The 16,014-nt window shown below is 39.0% G+C and overlaps 1 protein-coding gene across 3 annotated transcripts in view; it reads left to right on the top strand.

Moving 5' to 3' along the window:
- Positions 1-16,014, top strand: part of SMIM14 (small integral membrane protein 14) — an 84,339-nt gene that overhangs the window by 12,471 nt on the left and 55,854 nt on the right. Inside the window, exon 2 of one of the 3 annotated variants that reach the window (XM_073891552.1) lies at positions 8,558-8,725. The exons of the other annotated variants lie outside the window; for them this stretch is intronic. The gene's annotated coding sequence lies outside the window, so the exon portion shown is untranslated. The remainder of the gene's footprint in view (positions 1-8,557; positions 8,726-16,014) is intronic. 3 annotated transcript variants of the gene reach the window in all.

Genomic DNA, 16,014 nt, shown 5'->3' with positions numbered 1-16,014 from the left:
CCATGCTGTACATTACTCAGTGCTCATCATGGTAAGTGTACTCTTTAGGGAAAGGTAAACTTTTCCAAACTGAGTTTGCAAAGAATGATTACCCCAGATTTAGGGCAGAGGCTGATTTTAGAAGTACCCATCGTGTGTTCCATTATATACTTAGTTCTTTCCTGTTGATGATGGGATTTGGTTCATTTTGTAATACATTTACTTAAAAAGTTTAAAAACCCTTTTATATATATGTATGTATGTGTATACACACACACACACACACACACACACACACAATTTTCTTTTTGAGAGAGGGAGAGAGAGAATCTTAAGCAGTCTTCTTTCCCAGCATGGAACCCAACATGGGGCTGTCTTACAACCCTGAGATCATGACCTGAGCCAAAGTCAAGAGTCAGAGGCTTAACCAACTGAGCCACCCAGGTGTCCCACACTTTTATATTAACTCTAGCCAACAAATTCAGGGATGACAAAGGGTCAGATAGAGGGTTAAGAAAATTTAGTATATTTAGTCCAAGAGAAAATTGAGATGCAATTATTTGTTCCTAGAGCTAATGGTTCTGGTGGGGGGAAGAACAAGAAGCTTACCTATATGGTTCTTGTAAAAAAATATTTTTTGAATAGTTTCAGAAGCCGCAAAATGGTGTACAGTGAAGTGTCCTTACTTCTTCTGCCCTGTAGCCACTTAGGCCCCCTTTCCAGAGGCAACCAATTATATAATTATTTTTAAATACTAAATTCTTCAGGTTTTAGATCATTTGCAAACATCTCTCTATAGATAAAAATTTATATTTAAGTTAGTAATGTGTGGGAGTTTTCGCATCAGTATTTTGGGTAGAATCATTTGTTTATGTATGAATGTTTATGTATGAATGTATGAATATATACAAATTTACATACCCTACGTAAATACATAATTGATTCAAGCAGTAAAATGTAGTATAGAAACTTACGAAAATGAAAAAATGTCATCTGATCACCTTAACAGAACCAGTACAATCATTGTAATGTAGCATAATTCTTCCCTGTGTTTAAATTCTGGGCATATAGTAATTCTACATACTTTTTCCCCCTTAATGATAAGACTGTCACATCGAGCATCCTGGATTTCTGACTCATTTCTTATGAGGGAAATGAATTTTTAGTAATACTGCTCTTGGAAGCAGGGCAGGGAACTAACCTTTATTGAAGAAGAGAGAAAACTAGCGATTGGCAACAAAGCAGGGAGGTTAAATAAATAAGGGTACATATTTTCATAATGCAGCCTTGAGAAAAATAAAAATCAAGTTGCAGTAATTCTGGGTTCTTAAACCTGCTTTGCTTTGCTTTGTTTTCTCTCCTTTTCTTTTCTGTTCTCCTCCCCTCCTCCCTTCCCCCTCCCCCTCCTCCCCTTCTCCCTACCCTTCACCTTCTCTGCTCCTCCTCCTCTCCCCCACCCACACCCAGTGTGGGCCTTGAACTCATGACCTGAAGAATAAGAGTTGCAGGCTCTACTGACTGAGCCAGCCAGGCGCTTGCCCACCCCCTCCCCCACCTTTTTTTAAGGGCCGAATATGAGATGTATAGAGGATAAGTTGCCATTTTGTTATGTTTTGATGTAGGTGCCAGGAGGATTTATTGAAAAAGGAAAGGAAAAGACCTTTCCAAGTCATGCATGCAGTTTATGTTGGGACCTCAATGGAGCAGGGGCAGCAGAGACTGAAGACTTCAAGTCATAAAATGTAAAGGGGTTGAATGCTTGCTTGGAAGGTCAGAAATGCCTAATATGTAGTATTCTACATCAAGTAAAAATTATTAGCCTCTTGGTAGAATTACAGGGAGGGTACCCCAAAAAGTTTCTGGAGAACGATGGAAAATTGGGGAATTAAAAGTACATTGCTCAATATTTTTTTTTAAATGTTTTATTTTTTTTATTTATTCATGAGAGTCAGAGAGAGAGGCAGAGGCAGGGGGAGAAGCAGGCTCCCCGCCCAGCAGGGAGCCCGATGCGGGACTCGATCCCAGTACGCCAGGATCATGACCCGAGCCGAAGGCAGACGCCCAACCACCTGAGCCACCCAGGTGCCCCGAAAGTACATTGCTCAATAATGCTAATTTAAGATAAATAGAATGTCAGTAATAATCTGTTTCTTTTTATCATTTGCAAGGACTCTCCTAGGATCACCTGGAAGTAGTGTTAGTCTGCTTTGTCTTCTCTGGTCTGTGATAGTTTTGTGTGCTTTTCCTTGTTTGACAGTTTTGAGGAATTTCTTATCTTTGACAGTTTTGAGGAGTACTGGTTAGGTATTTCATAGAATTCCTCTCAATTTGGGTTTGATGATTTTTCTCATAATAAGACTTAGTGTGATGTTTTGGGGGAAGAATACCACAGAGATGAACTGCCTTTCTCATCACATCTTATTAAAGGGTACATGATAGCAATGTGATTTATCACTAATGATGTATACCTTGATCTTTTGGTTAAGGTAGTATTTGCTAGGTTTCTCCACTATAAAGTCACCTTCTCTTTCAAGGTCAGAGGAGAGTTAAGCTTTACCTCTTAGAGGGGTTCAATCTACGTAAATTATTTGGAATTCTATATGGACGATTTAGTCCTTTCCATTCTTGTGCTTCCCCTCCCGTTGGAGTATTTAAAAATAAACCACAAATAACACACATGTCATTGATATGAACATTTTTTTTTTTTTTTGACAGACACAGAGAGACAGGGAATACAAGCAGGGGGAGTGGGAGAGGGAGAAGCAGGCTTCCCGCTAAGCAGGGAGCCCGATGCGGGGCTCGATCCCAGGACTCCAGGATCACGACCTGAGCTCAAGGCTGATGCCCAACGACTGAGCCACCAGGCACCCCATTGATACGAACATTTTTATAGTCCTTTTTTTTTTTTTAGGTTTATTTTTTAGTAACTCAGCACCCAGTGTGGGGCCCAAACTCACAGTCCCTAGATCAAGAGTTCAAGAGTTGCATGTTCTGCAAAGGAGCCAGCCAGGCAACCCTATAGTTCTTGATAGAGATTGTCAAATTACTAAAAGTGTTGTAGCAGTTAACTGCAGGACTAGCAGTGTATGAGTAAACTTTCAGTGTACTCTTGTACTTTCTGTGTTTTGTTTTTTAAGTGAAAGTTCACATTAATTTGCATGTATTTGATGACTTAGTTAAGGTGACCCTTTTTTTTTTTCTAAAGTAAACTCTATCCCCCAGTTTTGTTGGGGGCTGAACTAAAGATCAAGAGTCCATGCTCTACCGACTGAGCTTGCCCGGTGCCCAAGGGTGACTTTTTTATGTTTGTTAATTAGCTATAGTGACTCTTTTGGGAATTATCTTTTCTCTTGGGCTCTACCTTTCCAGAAATTTTCTAGAGACTCTCTTGGCTATTTTAGCTCTTTTGTCTCTTAGAAACTTAAGAGATTTATCTACCATTTTGCTTACTAGCCCCTAATTTTTAATGATCTTCAGGGTTTTGTCTGAAGATACAGTAAGAACTATTGTAGGTTAATTTAGTGTATGACTAGATGATTTAGCATATGACTAGATTATTTCCTTTAAAAATTCATGACTGAGTCTCCCAACCATTTTGTGTTAAAAGCACTTTTGAAATATTTACTGTTTTGCAGTGTGTTATAAAAATTGCTAACTCATTTGAAAATGACTTTTATGACCTTGAAACCTGTGTTAACGTTTATTCCATTTTGTAAATTCTTGTTACTCCTAGGTATTTGTAAAATTATCTCTTTTAAAGGAATTTAGAATATAATAGTTTCTTAAAAGGATGTAACCAAACGAAATATTTCTTCTGTAAGAGGAATCAAAATGAACACTCATATACACATACTAACATAGAAATGCTTTCCTCTCTAAATCTTTAATGGCTTGGAAGACATTTTTTTCTTTCATGTGAGTTCTTAACCTCTATGGCAACAAAAAATAGCTCCAATTTTGGTAAATGAAAGAGCTTAAGTAAAATTATCAAAAGAAAATCTAGGGTTTATTGTTATACTTTAGTTCTGTCAGCATGTCTCTGGAAGAAATCAGTGTGTTAGTTAAAACATTAAAGAAAATTAAAATACTTTCCAAATATTATTTCATATTGTCATTGGTTGTTATTTTCAGTTACTGTCTTAGGATTTTAGATCTATTTTTTTTTTTAAGGTTTTATCTATTAGAGAGAGAGCAAGTGAGAGAGAAATAGCACAAGCGGCGAGGAGGGGCAGTGGGAGAGGGAGAAGCAGACTCCCCCACTGAGCAGGGAGCCTGTTGGAGGGCTCCATCCCAGGACTCTGGGATCGTGACCTGAGCTGAAGGCAGATGCTTAACCGACTGAGCCACCCAGGCGCCCCTAGATCTTTATCGTTTGTAATTTTATTAACTGTTTAGCTAATAGTCTAAGATACATAAATATTTAAATAGGAAAAAATGTAAAAATAGTCTCTTATGAATCTGGCTTTGGAACCACCTAGAAGGAAGGGAAGCAAATAACCTATAAAACATTCTAGTCTTACTATGATATAACAATGGATTAATACTAAATAAAAAGCTATAATAAATAAATATAAAAAGCAGCTATAAAGAGCTGCTAAAATCAGTAAGACAAAAGTTTGAGAAAGAAGAAATATAAATGCCAATAAACTTGAAAAGGTATGTAGCCTTATTGGAATTAGGAAATAAAAACAAAGATATATTTTTGGGACCTGACTTTCTGGCACAGATAATTTTGAGTATATCCATATGTTTTGTACTATCAGTGAAAATAATACTGTATGTAATTACTGTGTTACACACTTAGTAACATGTACTATGTGCTGTTGATAGAATTGGCAAAGGCTTTTTGTGAATGACTGTAGGCCTAGATATTTAATTTTTTTTTTTTTTTTTGGTATTTAGCCCCACAAAAATATGGGCACAAAGACGGTTGTTGCAGTATTATAAAAAGTTGGAAAGTCCATGGGGCGCCTGGCTGGCTCACTCAGTAGAGCATGAAACTCTTGATCTCAGGGTCATTTGAAAACCCTGTTGGGGGTAGAGTTTACTTAAGAAACATTGGCAAGTCCCTAAGTAATCTCTACTAAAGGAATGCTAAAATTGTGTGTTCATGTTTTTGGAGTAGTATGTAGCCATTAAAAAGAATGAAGTAGAGTTATATGTTTTGAAAAGTCTGAAGGTTTTTTGTTTTTTTGAGATTTTATTTATTTATGTGAAAGAGAGCACAGGGAGCGGTAGGGGTAGAGGGAGAAGCACACTTCCCACTGAGCAGGGAGCTTAACGCTTAACCAGCTGAGCCACCCAGGCGCCCTGGTCTGAAGGTTTTTTATGCTACAAAAAGGTAAGTTGCAGAATATGTATAATATCCGTAAGATCCACCAAAATGATATATGTATATATGTATTTATAAGGGTGTACATACATATGAAAAGACATGCAAGTATTCATACCAGACTATCAGTGGTGGTACCTTTGGGGAAAGGGAGTAGCCTTGGGGAGGGAGGAATGGGAAAGTTGACATTTTCCATTTTACTCTGTATACTTCTGGGGATACCACTGATACCAAGTGATCTGATAAAAATATGTAACACTGATAACTTTGCTGTTTTATGATTTGCTATTAAGAATGTTTAGCCTCATTAAGAACCACTTTTAAGGGGTGCCTGAGTGGCTCAGTCAATTAAGCATCTGTCTTTGGCTCAGGTCATGATCCCGGAGTTCCGGGAACGAGCCCTGCATTGGGCTCCCAGATTAGCAGGGAGTCTGCTTCTCCCTCTGCCCTCACCCAGCTCATGCTCTCTCTTTCTCAAATAAATAAATAAAATCTTTTTTTTTTTTTTTTTTAAAGAACCACTTTTAAGAAGTTTATTTCCCAAGGAATCAGTCCTGTATATAAACATGTAATTCCAGGGCATAATTCTAGAAAATAGGATAGTGAAACTACAATATCTACTTTTTCACCTTTTCCAAAGTTTATAAGTAGGCGATTAAATTTGACTTCCTGAAGGTGAAATAAGGTAAATTAAACCCACCCAGCATGAGCTGGAGTGTTTAAGGTTCTAACAGCAGATCATAAACTGGTTAACAGCACTGGAAAGTTCCCTCAGCTTATAGAAACAGGATGACTCAACTGACTTATTACAGCTGAACTCTACCAGGGAAGGTCTGCTAGTTGCAGCGGAAGGAGGAAATGACCTGGATCTGAGGGATATGGGGAATTGCGATTGCTCTCCCAACATTCAGAGTGTATCCTTTGACTTTTCTATGATAGGAGTTAAGGAGAGGATGGTTTGAGAGCTTTAGTTGTGTGCACCAACCTTTTCTTTAAATTAACCAACCTATAAACTGTTGGTTAATTTGTGCCCATAGATTGCTGTTGCAAATATTAATTGTAACAGGAAAATACAGATGTATAAATTAAATGCTTATCAAAAATTTCAGAATAGGGAAAAGAATTATATAGGAACTCTCTAGTAGCTGTCACCCAACTTCAATAATTATCAACGAATGGCCTATTTTATTCCATCTGTTTTATCTATGCCCACATGTAATTCCTTCCTTCCTCCCCTGGATTATTTTGGATCTTAATTTTTTTCAGTGTATTTTTCATATTTTCATGACTTAGGCATTTTGTGACCAATTGCACTAAAGCTGGTTGTCTTTAAGAGTCAAGTCCATGACTTTGGTATTATTTAGCATTGTTCTCGTAGTAGGGACATATATTGAGGAGGTGAACAACAACTGTGCAACAGGGACATCAAAACCATTGTTTTAATACCCTTAGGTATTCGTAAAATACCTTGCTGTACTCTGAAATAAATTCTAGGTATTTGTAAAACACCCCAAATAAATTCTGATATACCCAGAATTCTGATTCAGTAATGATGGAGTTCTGTCTTGCCCACTATAGAGCAGCTTCTTAATGTCTCTGGACACAGATTTAAATGTGAGGTGTGATTGGTTAAATTTTTTGCTCTACTGCTTAGCTGCTGGTGTGCATTGACGCTTGTTCTGAGGTCCTGGCCAAAAAAGAACTCTTCCATTCTGTTTTCAAAAAAACCAAATAATTTTAAAAGTGGAAACTACTAACTGAAAACTGCATAGTACTTAAAATAGCTCAAGTTTATGTGAAGAAAATTCCACAGAAGCATAGCACTATTGGAGAATGTCCTGTGTATAAATACATTTTCTCATTTTACTGGATGCTAGTTAATACTGGCATATACTTTAAAATTCTAGTTGAGGGGCACCTGGGTGGCTCAGTCGGTGAAGCATCTGCGTTTGGCTCAGGTCATGATCCTGGGGTTCTGGGATCAAGCCCCGCATCGGGCTCCCTGCTCAGCAGGAAGCCTGCTTTTCCCTCTCTCCCACTCCCCCTGCTTGTGTTCCCGCTCTCACTCTCTCTCTCTGTGTCAAATAAATAAAATCTTTAAAAATAAAATAAAGTAAAATTATAGTTGATTTGGGATGCCTGGGTGGCTCAGTCAGTTAAGCATCTGCCTTCAGCTCAGGTCATGATCCCAAGGTCCTGGGATCAAGTCCCACATCGGCCTCCTTGCTCAGTGGGGAGCCTCTTTCTCCCTCTGCCTGTCACTTGCCCTGCTTGTGCTCTCTCGCTCTCTGACAAATAAGTAAAATCTTAAAAAAAATAAGGGGCGCCTGGGTGGCTCAGTTGTTAAGCGTCTGCCTTCGGCTCAGGTCATGATCCCTGGGTCCTGGGATCAAGCCCCTCATTGGGCTCCCTGCTCAGCAGGAAGCCTGCTTCTCCCTCTCCCCCTCCCCCTGCTTGTGTTCCCTCTCTCGCTGTCTGTCAAGTAAATAAATAAAATCTTTAAAAAAAAATAGTTGATTTACATGCTTCTGGCATTTATAGATACAGAGAAAATAAATGTCAGAGGTTCAGCAAATATTTATTCATTGCTGTGGCTTAAGCAGTGAAGGAGGTGTTTGGAGACAGAGTGATGACTAAGGTAGGTTCCTGCCCTCAAGAAGCTGTGGGCTGGGTGCCTGGGTGGCTCAGTTGTTAAGTGTCTGCCTTCGGCTTAGGTCATGATCCCGGGGTCCTGGGATCGAGTCCCACATTGGGCTCCCTGCTCAGCAGGAAGCCTGCTTCTCCCTCTCCCACTCCCCCTGCTTGTGTTCCCACTCTCGCTGTCTCTCTGTCAAATAAATAAATAAAATCTTTAAAAAAAAAAAAAAGCTGTGGGCTTTTTGGAGGTGGAGGGTGATGGTGGTATTGGTGGAATCTAGTTTTATTAATCAAATGGATTAAAAAAAGACTTAAGGCTAATCATTTTGTAAAAAATTGGGCTCAGATGAAACTGAAGTAGGCAGAGTTTGTATTTGGTATTTCCTACCTTCTGGAAGAGTTAGGCTCTCCAGCTTAGATGGCCTGTGACTCCTCTTCCCCTTCCAATTTCCACCTCCCCTTAGCTCAGACATACAGATCTCCGAAGATGCTAGATGGGAAGTAGGTTTGCCCTGACTGTTCTGAAACTTGATTTCACCTCAGTCTATCTTGGATACCTCCCCAAATCATTACAAAGAAATTTGCCTCTTTCTTCTTTTTTTTTTTAAGATTGATTTATTTGAGAGAGAGACAGCGAGCACGAGCAGGGGGAGTGGCAGAAGGAGAAGGACAAGATGACTCCCCGCTGAGCTCTGAGCCAGCTGCAGGGCTCCATCCCAGGACCCTAAGACCATGACCTGAGCCAAAGTCAGATGCTTAACTGACTAAGCCACCCAGGTGCCACATGCTTCATTGTTTTTCAACAGCTGTGTAGGATTTCATGTACTCATACTATCATTTATTTAAACAGAACCACATGAAGGATATACACTTTGCTTTATCATTTTTTTGCTTTCATAAACAGTGAACATCCTTATACAACAACGCTGAATGATTATTTGGATATGGATATCCAAGTTAACTAGATGTATTAATTTTTACCAGTCTTTGGATAGATGAAAGTGATAACTGGATTTGGCACCTCTTATATTTTTTGTTTATTGGCTCTGTATTTTCCTGTGAACATGATCTTTCCTCATTTTTTGTAAGGCCATTTTCTATATTGATTTTTCAGAGTTCACTGTAAATTAAGGAAATTAATCAAATATGTGTTGCAAGTGCTTTTCCAAGTTCTTTGTCTTTTTATTTTACAGTGTATTTTTGGTTTATAGAAACTTACAATTTTTGACTGTCAAATTTATTGGTCCTGTATAGTGTCTTGGATTTATGTTGCTTTGCAAGTATTCCAGTAGTCTTCTTATAGTTATACATTTGTGACTTTTAAAAATTAAACTTCTGTATTTTGAAAGTCTTAATATATGAATACACATTCATTATAATTCATTTAAAAATTGACAAAGTGAAAGTCTGTCTTAAAATTATATTCTTTTCCCTAGAGCTAACCACTTACTAATTTGGATGTATATTTTTCCAGTCTTTTATGTATGCATCATACTTCAATTTAAAAAAAAAGTTATACCACTTATTAAATAGTTGGTGGTTGAAAGTGGCACCTTTATCATATTCTAAATTCCCCTTAAAAACCACTGGTCAGTTTGTGGATATTCTATTCTAATCCATTGCTCTAGTTGCTTTAGTTGACTGTTTCTTTGTGTGGCCTTATTTTAAAAAGTTAAATCACTGGGACACCTGGGTGGCTCAGTTGGTTAAGCGGCTGCCTTCTGCTCAGGTCGTGATCCCAGGGTCCTGGGATTGAGTCCCTGCATCAGGCTTCTTGCTCAGTGGGGAGTCTGCTTCTCCCTCTCCCTCTGCCTGCCACTTCCCCTGCTTGTGTTCTCTCTCTCTCTGACAAATAAATAAATAAAATATTTTTTAAAAAAGTTAAATCACTAACAAATCTAGAATTTGTTTTGGTGTAAGGAATGAGGGTGGGGAGCCAGCTGTGCCCTATATCATTTATGGAATAATTTGTCTCCCCCCCAGTGATTTAATATGCTGTAATTAAACCTAGATAATTCTGGAAAGGACACCATTATCTCTGACCTATTGAAAGAGCATTTTGAGTAGGCTTCCTGTATTGACTAGTTTTCCTATCAGTTTTTCATAATACAGCCAAGGTGATCTTTTCGAAACATACCCTTTATAAGCTTTACATTGCTATTTGGAGGAAGACCTAATCTTGAACATGGCCTAGAAGACCCTGTGTGGCCCATCCCTTGAACTTGGTGGTCTGGTTTCAGATGACTCTTCCTGCTGTCCGGATTCCAACATATAGTGGCTTTCTTTGAGTTCCTTACTTGCTCCAGGGCCTTTACACTCCTATTCCTTTTGTGTCTGGAATGCCCTCCAGCCCCTAATCCTCACACCTTCTACTTCTATATTGTATTCCAGTGCATCCTTCCACTTTCAACTCAAAGTTAACTTCTTGATAAAATCTTCCCTGACTCCCTAGGTAAGTTTAGAACCTGTATGTGCTCTCTAAACACCATTTATCTCAAAAAAAAAAAAAAAAAAAAAAAAAGATTTAATCTCTCTGGCCAATGTGGGGCTTGAACTCATGACTCCAAGATCAAGAGTCGCACGCTCTTCTGACTGAGCCAGCCAGGTGCTTTGTTTTTCTTTCTTTCTTTCTTTTTTTTTTTTTTTTAAATAACAGCCTTTTTGAGACCTGATTCACATGCCATAACGATGCATCATTTAAAGTCTAAAATGCAGTGGTTTTTAGTATATTCATGGAGTTGTGTGACCATCGCCATAATCAATTTTAGAACATTTTCTTAACCCCAAAAGAAAGCAGGTACCAGTTAGTTAGCAGTCAGTCCCCCTTTCTTCCCAAGCCCTCTGGTTCTGGACAACCAGAATGTTTTTTTTTAAATTGTGGTAAAATATATAATATATATATTGAATAACAAATTTTGCTATTTTAACCATTCTTTCAAATTTACAATTCATTTGCACTAATTACCTTCACAGTGTTGTACAATTATCACCACTATGTATTTCCAAAACTTTTTTATCACCCCAAACAGAAATTCTGTATTTGTTAAGCAATGACTCTCCATTCCCTTTTTCCCCAGCCCCTGGAAACCACCATTCTACTTTCTGTCTGTATGAATTTTCTTGTTCTAGATATTTCATGTAAATGGAATCATACAATATTTGTTCTTTTGTGTCTGACTTACTTCACTTAGTATAATGTTTTCACAGAGTAATCCATGTGTCATAACTTCATTCCTTTTTATGGCTGAATAGTATTCCATTGCATGTATATACCACATTTTGTTTCTCCATTTATCAGTTGATGGCCGTTGTTTCTACTTTTTGGCTATCATGAATAATGCTGTTGTGAATATTTAGCATACAAGTATCTGTTTGAGTCCATTTTCAAATCTTTGGTAGAATTAGAATTGAAGTAGAATTGATGGGTCATTGATAATATATTTTTTTAAGATTTTATTCATTTGAGAGAGAGAGAGAGCACCAGCAGCTGTAGAGGCAGAGGGAGAAGGAGAAGCAGACTCCCCACTGAGCTGGGAGCCAGACATGGGGCTTGATCCCAGGACCTGAAGATCATGACCCAAGCTGAAGGCAGGCACTTAACCATCTGATCCACCCAGGCACCCCTCTGTGTTTTAACTTTTTGAGGAACCACCAAACTGTTTTCTAGAGAGGCTACACCATTTTATCTTCCCACCGGCAATATGGAAGTGTTCTGATTTCCTTTTTTTTTTTTTTAAAGATTTTATTTATTTATTTGAGACAGAATGAGAGAGAGCAAGCGCACAAATGGGGTGAGGGCCAGAGGGAGAAGCAGACTCCCTGCTGAGCAGGGAGCCCAATGTGGGACTCGATCCCGGGACTCCAGGATCATGACCTGAGCTGAAGGCAGTCGCTTAACCAACTGAGCCACCAAGGCACCCCAAGAAGTTTTCTGATTTCTTCACATCACTTTTTTTTTTGATTATAGTAATCCAAATAGGTATGAAGTGATATCTTATGGTTTTGATTTTTATTTCCCTGATGATTAATGACATTAAGCATTTTTTCATATGCTTATTTGTCATTGTATATCTTTAATGTCTATTCAAGTCCTTTACCTATTTAAAAATTGGGTTATTTTTTTCTTGTTAGAGGGGTTCTTTATATATTTTGGATATTAAACTATCAGATACATGATATACAAATATTTTTTCTCATTTTGTGGCTTGTGTTTTCAGTCCTTTGGTCCATTTATCTTTTATAGCATATACAAGTTTGTATTTATAATTTAAAAAAATATTTAGGTTAGGGGCATGTGGGTGGCTCAGTTGGTTAGCCTTTGGCTCAGGTCGTGTTCCCAGGGTGCTGGGATTGAGCCCCACATTAGGCTCTCTGCTCAGTGGGAAGCCTGTTTCTCCCTTTCCCTCTGCCTGCCACTCTCCCTGCTTGTGCTCTCTCTGCCAAATAAATAAAATCTTAGAATTAAAAACATAATTAAAAAGATAAAAAATATTTAGGTTAATGTCTGTCTTGACCATTAGAATGTGAACACTGTTGGGGAAGGACTGTTATCAGTTTTTGCTCATTTTTATATTTTTAATGCCTAATACAGGTGCTCATTTTTGAATGAATGAAGTTCCTTTAAGTTAATACATGAATTGTTTCACTGATCTGTCTCTTCCATCTTAAATATCAGTTGTAGTCCATCTTGGTGTCTCACTTGCTACTCTTTTCAAAATCTTCCCAGTTATTTCCTGGCTATTGTTAAGTTACTTAATGTGCCCTTGCCCCACTCAACTTTGGTATCATTTTAGATAACTTTTTTTCTTTCAGAGGGCTTTCTTATAAAGGCTGCAAAGTTCTTTTCATTAGTTTGGGCTGATAAAACAGCATACCAGAGACTGGGTGGCTTAGACAGCAAACATTGATTTGTCATAGTTCTGGAGTCTGGTAGGTCCATGATCAAGATGCTGGCAGATTCAGTGTCTGGTGAGAACCCTCTTCCTGGTTTGTAGATGGATGCCTTCTTGCTGTATCTTCACATGGTACAGAGACAGATCATCTCTCTCATGTCTCTTTAAGGACATTAATTCCATTCATAAGGGATCCACTCTCGTGACCTAATTACTTCTCAAAGGTCCTCCCTCCAAATACCACCATTTTGGGGATTAAGGCTTCTGCCTTTGGCTCAGGTCCCAGTGTCTGTCCATTTTTTGTTTGGGGTATTCACAGGTTGTGACATTTTTTTCTTTTTTGCTTAATCTCTGTGACAGGCCACAATTTGAGGTTCACTTTTTTTTAAGATTTTGTTTTTGGGGCACCTGGGTGGCTTAGTCAGGTAAGCATCTGCCTTGGGCTCAGGTCATGATCCTGTGGTTCTCAGATCAAGCCTCGAGTTGGGCTCCCTGCTCAGCAGGAAGTCTGCTTCTCCCTCTGCCTTTGCGCCTCCCTCTGCTTGTACTTTCTCTCTTTTTCTCTCCCATAAATAAATACAATCTTAAAAAAATAAAAAATGATTTTATTTTCATGTAATCTCCACACCAAACGTGGAGCTTGAACTCACAACCCCAAGATCAGGAGTCACATGCACTACCAACTGAGCCATCCAGGCACCCCTCTTTGTTCCTTTTTTTTTTTTTTTAAAGATTTTATTATTTGACAGAAACACAGTGAGAGGGGGAACACAAGCAGAGGCAGAAGGGGAGGGAGAAGCAGGCTTCCCGCAGAGCAGGGAGCCCGATGTGGGGCTCGATCCCAGGACCCTGGGATTACAACCTGAGACGAAGGCAGACGCTTAACGACTGAGCCACTCAGGCGCCCCTCTTTGTTCCTTTTCTGATGTTCCCGTCTTAGGGAGATCATTTGCATGGTGGTTAGCAGCTAAGAACATGCATGTAAGCTTTTGAGAATATAATGTGCCAGGGAGATTATTATGATTATTATTCAGGATGATTTCCCAGTGTTTGGAATGTACTTCAGAGCTATGGTTCCCAAGACCAAAACCAATCAAAATCAAGTAAGTCAAAGTAAAATCCTGTTGAATGAGGTCATTTTTTTTTTTTAAGCCGCACGGCTTGCTCAGTGATCTTATGTAACTGAGTTTCAACTTTCCCAGAAATGTTAATCCAGGTGCAGCAGGTAGTGGGGGTCACAGCACAGATACCTCCTTGCTCAGTTAAAAGATAAATAAGGGCTATCCTATTATGAAGAAAAACTGCAAAAAACAAACAAAAAAAACCCACAGAAAAACAAAAATAACAGCTGTGGCCAGATAGTGTAAGGATTTTTGTTGGACAGCTATTGTGGATTTTGTAATACTTTTAAGAGTTAAGGAGAGGTTTCTAATTGGAGCCTCATTTAGATTTACTCCTAACTGGAAGTAGGGCCCTGCCAAAGAAAGTGAGTCTTGAGGGGTGCCCGGGTAACTCAGATGGTTAAGCATCTGCCTTCAGCTCAGGTCATGATCTCCAGGTCCTGGGAGCGAGCCCCACGTCACGCTCCCAGCTCATTGGGGAGTCTGCTTCTCCCTCTCCCACTGTCTCTCCCCCTGCTTGTGCTCTCTCTGTCTCTCTTTCTCTCAAATGAATAAATAAAATCTTAAAAAAAAAAAAAGTGAATCTTGGATCATGAAAGCCTTGGTAGGTCTTTTCTAACTTGGCAGTGTAAATTCAGGGGAGTTGACCAATGAGGTAGAACGGGCACACTTTGATAACCAAAGAGGCATTGCTAGCTGTCTAGGCATTTATAGGCCTCAGGAGAATGATAACCACCATAAAGACAAACCCTGTCTGGGCACAAACCATTCCCGTTAAGGTAGTACTGTTAATAGATTAATTCATAGGAATTATTGTGTTTGCTTGTTCAAGCCACAGGTCAGTTAGGTTTTCTCTTTCACTTAAAAAGTTGTTCTAAATTCCATTGGGTTCCTCCCCCCCACCCCGCCCAGCAGTGGCCTGGGAGATATGGATGATAGCATCATCTTTCCAGGCCAGTATCACAGTAAAGAAAAGAAAGGGGAAATGAAAGGGTTTCATGTTTAGTTAAAACATGAAGTCTTGTTCCAGTGTCTTGGGAGGAAGCACCTCGATGTCAGCTAATCTTCCTAGTCATTTTGATTTGGAGGTCTCTGGTGTTTGTCTAGGACCAGTTGTCAGGTGTAGTTTTTGTCAGCTGTGGGATGTGTATCCAGGGTTCGAGTCCCTATCATCTGGGTAGTGAGGAGGACCTGGTATAATCCCTTCCAAGGAGATTCCAGGGCAGTCTTTGTTCTTCGTGATTCCAAATCAGAAGAGTGGGAGAAAACTGGGGACAGTAGCATGGTGTGTCTTAGCTATACTTGAGGATCCAGTCCTAATTTACATGCCTTCTTTACCAAAGATACATCCTACTTTCCTTGCATAGGGAGATGTTTCCCTTATTATGTAACATATATTAAAGTTTTTAACCTTTAGAAACCTTAGTTTCTTTTTTTAGATTTTATTTATTTGACAGAGAGAGACAGCGATAGAGGGAACACAAGCAGGGGGAGTGGGAGAGGGAGAAGCAGGCTTTCTGCTGAGCAGGGAGTCTGACGTGGGGACATGGGGCTCGAGGCTTGATCCCTGGGATCATGACCCAAACCGAAAGCAGACACTTAACGACTAAGCCACCCAGGTGCCCCAAAACCTTAGTTTCTAATGAAAGTGAAGAAGTAAACAGTTGTGAGCTGTCATTGCATTAGCATCCTGTGACTTGGCAGACTTTACTTTCTATAACTTCTAGAAACATGCTTTCCCCAAATATCTTTAGTTCCCCTGTAGAAGGAAGTAAAAAATCAATAAACCTGTGTTCAGTAATTAGTGTTTCAATATTTTATCTTATTTGGAAATGATATGGATATTTAATGAATTTAACTTAAATCACTAAAATACAGAACTTAAAGGTTTCAGGTTATCAAAAAGATTTGGAGGAAACTAAAGTTTAACAAAACTTTTTACTTAGTCTTTTTAATTGTTTTTAACAATTATGTTTAGATTACACACAAAAGCCATTAGACATTAGACAGAGCCAGCCGTTGCCCCAAGCTATTTTTTTGACAGATTTTGTGA

Source organism: Callorhinus ursinus, unplaced genomic scaffold (genome assembly GCF_003265705.2).
Source record: "Callorhinus ursinus isolate GAN/ISIS: 27379988/994484 unplaced genomic scaffold, GSC_fseal_2.0 scaffold4, whole genome shotgun sequence".
Classification (NCBI taxonomy): Eukaryota; Metazoa; Chordata; class Mammalia; order Carnivora; family Otariidae; genus Callorhinus; species Callorhinus ursinus.
The sequence above is the reverse complement of the archived record's forward strand: the minus strand, read 5'-3'. Positions and strand labels throughout refer to the sequence as shown.